Source organism: Leuciscus leuciscus (genome assembly GCF_965113295.1).
Source record: "Leuciscus leuciscus genome assembly, chromosome: 16".
NCBI lineage: Eukaryota > Metazoa > Chordata > Actinopteri > Cypriniformes > Leuciscidae > Leuciscus > Leuciscus leuciscus.
This window is the reverse complement of record NC_138740.1, coordinates 7465558-7471557: the sequence shown is the minus strand read 5'-3', so window position 1 is coordinate 7471557 and position 6000 is coordinate 7465558.

Below are 6000 nucleotides of genomic sequence, written 5' to 3'. Positions count from 1 at the left end.
CTGAACCAGTATAGTTCCACAAGGACCTGAGTTTAGTGTTAGTACTAGTCCCACAATTGTGTGGAAAAATATCATATGCAAGTGTATTTGCCCATGTGACATCACAGACCCCGTAATATCCTAACAAATTGCTTTTGTAGCTCGGTTAAATGCTTTTGTTTTAATGAGGAGGATGTTTTAACAACTTCTAGGGTATTTTAACGGTATAAAGACCTTTTATGTGTCAAAAGGTCAAGGGAAATTTGATTTCTCATGTCATGAGCCCTTTAAAGTACAATAACAATGAAAGGCATTTCCTGCAAATAAAATGATGCTTTCTTTATTACTTTTCTGCAATTTTACCTATGTTGTAGCTTACTCTAACTTTACTGGGTATTGCAGTGATTATTGTTTGTTCTTGTATGAAAAATTGCTTTCTATGTTTCTCTTACATAAAGCGCTTTGTATAATCTCATCTGCTGAACAATTTCTTAGTATTTTCTGAATAAATATACAAAAATGTGTATAGTGTGTAATATAATGTTTTGGACCAAATTTTGTATACATTACACAATTATTTTACATGGCAAGATCACCATAGCAATGGTTATAACATGTTAAGCGATTTAGCATCTTTCTGTGGAGTCCTTGTGATATTAAGCCCAACAGTTAGTGTGCTGCTCCTTTAAGAAAGCAGGTAGAAGAATTACTACACCATGCTGTTTGTCTCTTTAGACTTGCCGTAGTTCTCAATGCATGCAACAACCCTGAAGCACAGCTGAGCACTTTTCATCATCTTTTACACGTTTTGTCTTCATAACTCTGAAGAACTTATGTCTGTAAGTGATGGTTAAAGTTGCATTTTCATGACAACCTTAAGTAAAGACCGTTTGAATTACGTTTTTGTGTGAAAAGTGTTAAAAACGGTAAAGATGCTAATCGCGTTAGCCTGTCTATGGCGTTTTCCATGTTAAGTTAGCATTCATGCTAATCGCTATATAACCATGTGTGGTTAATGGGTAAATTTAGTGTGTTACTGTATTTTGTGCTTTTCAAAGTAGTATTTAATCCTGTGTTAATAAGAATTTAACCTATTCAAGTTTATTAATATGTACATTTGTATTTCTGTATTGCAGTTTCACAGTGCTTCTGATAAAACATCCTAAACGTCCTACTACTTCCTGGGTGTTTATTGAAGAACCTGTTAGCTGTCTGCCAAGCTAGAAGTCCTACCCAAATTTTAGTAAGGGCAGAACAGTGAAAAGACACTAATTCGACGGGTTACATCTGGAATGTGTTGCCACGTGGAAATGCACAGCAATCTTCAATAAAGCTGCCTTCACTATGGAAGATCTCGAGATACGATCCCAATGCTCTAACACTTCACGTAGCAGCCGGTCTTCTTCAGCAAGTGTTATAGCAGCCAGAGCACGTGCGAAGGCAGAGGCTGCTCGCACTCAAGCATCATTTGCTCAAAAAGAAGCAGACATGCTAAAAGCACAAGCATATATCGAGGAAGAACAACAGAAAGCTGCAGCTGTGGCTGCTAGGAAGAAAGCAGAGCTTGAAGCAAACCTCCACACTCTGCGACTAGAGAGTGCTGCTGCAGCTGCCAATGCTGAAGCTGAAGTTTTAGAGGCAGCTGCTGAGAACGAAGCAGGGGATCCTGATCGCATAAGCTTAAAGAGTGAATGCGTTGAGCAGAGTTTTGCAACGAATCCAAAATCTGACCACTCTCACCATGACTCGCAACCCCAAGAACCGGTGCCAACACCAACACGCCAGCTAGCAATGGAAGTTGGTGAGCCAGTTAAAAGATGCACAGAGAAGGGTAGCACGCAGTCAAATGAAATCAGCGTCCACGAGTTTCAGGAATTACCCGCTCAATACACATTCATTCAAGAACAAGCTCCTTCGAGTTGCCACCATCAAAGTCCATATAAGTCCGCTCTGTACGACTTTGAGCGTCCATATCATTCATCTCCACTACGAGGAAGTTCTAGCCACAGAGATCACACACACATGGCTACACTATCAGGCAACCATGACCAACCTTCTCAGCCTTATTCAACATTTGCTTCCAGAGAGCCCGAGTCTGGTTCAGCAGCTATGTCAGACTTAGCCAAGTATTTGGTACGCCGCGAAATGGTGAGCTCAGGGCTACTAAAGTACGACGACCAACCAGAGAACTATAGGGCCTGGAAGGCATCCTTCTACAGCTCTATAGAGAGCCTACACCTAGCACCAAGAGAGGAGTTAGATCTCCTTTGCAAATGGCTGGGACCAAAATCTTCCGAGCAGGCAAGGAGGATAAGAGCGGTTCATATCCATGATGCAGCAGCGGGTGTGAATATGGTGTGGCAAAGGCTGGAGGACTGCTTTGGATCGCCAGAAGCCATAGAAAATGCTCTCTTCAGGAAAATAGAGGATTTTCCAAAAATCAGCAACAGAGACAATCAAAAGCTGAGAGAATTTGGAGACATTCTTTTGGAGATAGAGGCTGCCAGAGCAGATGGCTTCTTAACTGGGCTCAGTTACTTGGATACATCTCGTGGCATCACTCCAATTGTTCAGAAACTGCCATACTCCCTGCATGACAAGTGGGTCTCTCTAGCATCTCGTTACAAAGAAGCCTACAGAGCTCCATACCCACCATTCTCTATATTTGCAAAGTTTGTCTGTGACCAAGCCAAGATTCTGAACGACCCGAGTTTCGCATTACTTACTGGTCCAAGCATGAACAAAACTGAAAGACCCTTTAAACAAAACTTAAAAACACCTGTTTCTGTCAGGAGGACGGACGTCTCAGTAGACACTGACAACTATCAAGACAACTCGGGAGAAAAAGCACCGATCGACCTAGACAAGCAGTGTCCCCTACACCTCAAACCACATCCCCTGAGGAAGTGCCGTGGTTTCCGAAGCAAACCTTTGGATTAGAGAAAAACCTACCTTAGGGACAAGAACATCTGTTACAGGTGTTGTGCTTCATCCAGTCACCTAGCCAAGAACTGCGACAAAAACATTCAATGCAGAGAGTGCAATAGTGATAGTCACCCAACAGCACTTCATCCGGGACCAGCTCCGTGGACTTCTGGAGCCCCTGTAATGGCGAAAGATCAAGGCGGGGAGCAAAGGGAAGGAGCCTCTTTAGCTATCACATCCAAATGCACAGACATATGTGGGACTGCTTCCAGGTCAAGGTCATGTGCAAAAATCTGTCTTGTCAGTGTTTACCCAGTAGGCCATAGAGAAAGAGCCGTGAGAACCTACGCTGTTGTCGACGAACAGAGTAACAGATCTTTGGCAAGAAGTGAGTTTTTTGAGCTCTTTGACATCAAGGAAGGTTCAGCTTCATACACATTGAAGACATGCTCAGGAGTCATTGATACCATAGGGCGACGAGCTAACAACTTCGTCATGGAGTCTTTAGATGGTAAGACTCAGATCCCACTCCCATCTCTGATCGAATGTGATATGTTGCCGGATGATAGGTCAGAAATTCCCACGCCAGAGATCGCCAAACACTATTCTCATCTCAAAAGCGTTGTGGGCAAGATCCCTCCACTCGATCCCACAGCAGCCATCCTTATCCTACTCGGACGTGATGTACCAAGAGTGCATAAAGTCCGAGAGCAGTGCAACGGACCTCACAACGCACCCTATGCCCAACGTCTCGATCTGGGCTGGGTTATCATAGGAGAAGTGTGTTTGGGGTCAGCTCACAAACCAGACTCCATCAGTGTCTACAAGACTAACATACTGAGTAACGGCCGTCCATCTCTTTTTGATCCTTGTCCAAGTAAGCTTCACATCAAAGAGAAGGTGGATGTTCAAGTACTTCAACCCGGAGTTGCACATCTCGCAGATGTTGACAACCTGTTTAGTGAAACGGATTGTCTTGGTAAAGGAGTCTTCCAGCAAACGGCCCGGGATGACAAGCCTGCTATGTCTGTGGAAGATAAGATCTTTCTGGAAATCATGGACAAAAAGATGTTTATGGACGACTCAAACAGTTGGGTGGCTCCATTGCCTTTCAGAGAACCAAGGCGCAAACTTCCCAACAATAGAGTACAAGCAGAAAACCGTTTCAAGACACTACGCCGTAGGATGGAAAGAAGTCAGGAAATGAGAGAACACATGCTTGCATTCATGCAGAGAATCTTTGAATCAGGACATGCAGAACCAGCTCCCCTGCTCCCCCGAGACCAAGAACGCTGGTATTTGCCAATTTTTGGGGTTTACCATCCACGCAAGCCAGGTCAGATTCGAGCTGTATTCGACTCCAGTGCTAAGCATGATGGTATTTCCCTGAATGACATCCTTTTGAGCGGCCCTGATTTAAACAACTCGCTCCTTGGGGTACTTACTCGCTTCCGTAAAGAACCGGTTGCTGTAGTAGCAGACATAGAGCAGATGTTCTACTGCTTCAGGGTCTGCGAGGAGCATCGTGATTTCCTGCGGTTCCTCTGGTTTCAGAAAAACGACCCTGCCAGAGAGGTTGCAGAGTACCGCATGACTGTCCATGTATTTGGAAATAGCCCCTCTCCAGCCGTTGCCATATATGGTTTAAGAAGAGCTGCTCTACAAGAGGAAGACGAATATGGCCTGGAGGCAAAACAGTTTGTCTTGAGAGATTTTTACGTGGATGACGGTTTGGCCTCATTTCCTACCAGTGACCTCGCCATTCATGTACTAAAAAAGACTAAAGAAATGTTAGCAGTTTCAAACATCCGACTACACAAAATAGCATCCAATCACAAGGCTGTGATGGAGGCATTCCCACCCGAAGAACGGGCTAAAGAGCTAAAGGGTTTAGCACTGGGGGTAGACCCTCTACCTGTGCAGAGAAGCTTAGGGCTCAACTGGAACCTTCAGAGTGACAGCTTCACTTTCTTCGTCTCCAGAGAAGAGAAACCATTTACGCGCAGAGGTGTTCTCTCAACAGTCAACAGTCTGTTCGACCCACTTGGTTTTGTGGCTCCAATAACAATACAAGGGAAGTCACTTGTCAGAGAACTTTCATCAGAGTATTGTGAATGGGATGCTCCATTGCCTGCCGAAAAAAAGACAAGGTGGAAGACCTGGAAAGATTCGCTCATTGCACTCGAGCAGCTTCAGATTCCACGGTCATACTTACCTGTTTCTTTGGTCTCTACACTATCCAGGGAACTATATGTCTTTTCTGACGCCTCTACCACAGCTATCTCTGCAGTAGCTTACATCAGAACAGTTGACAATCAGGGAAACATTCAGGTTGGATTCTGCATGGGGAAGTCCAAATTGGCTCCAAAACAGTGCCACACTGTACCACGTCTGGAGCTTTGTGCAGCCGTACTCGCGGTAGAGCTTGCAGACACGTTGGTGGAAGAGTTGGACATGAAGGTGCACACAGTTAAGTTCTACACAGATAGTAGAGTAGTGCTTGGTTATATATACAACACTAACAGAAGGTTTTACGTATATGTTGCCAACAGAGTAGCTCGCATCCGAAAGTCAACACGCTCCGATCAATGGCATTTTATCAACACAGGACACAATCCTGCAGATCACGGCACACGAGACATACCAGCTACTCTCTTGAAGGAAACCAACTGGTTTTGCGGACCCCCCTTTCTCAAAAAGAAAGATAAAGCTGCTTCGTCTCAGCAGGAAGTCTTCGAAATCGTGGAACCAGACTTGGACGCAGATGTGCGTCCCCTGATTACAACCCTGGCTACTAATGTTTCCAAAGCTCACCTTGGCTCGCACAGATTCGAACGTTTTTCCAGCTGGAAGCAACTGACCCTTGGAGTAGCTAGACTTATTCAGAAAGTCAGATCTTGTTTTAAGACTTTGGACGAAACAAAGATGGACAATCTCTCACAGGCAAGAACTGTAATAATCCGTTGTGTACAACACGAAATCTTCAAAGAGGAAATTGAAAATTTGTCCAAAGGAGAGAGTGTGTCAAAACACAGCCATCTCAGAAAACTTGATCCCATCATGGACACTGACGGTTTGTTGAGAATAGGTGGTCGC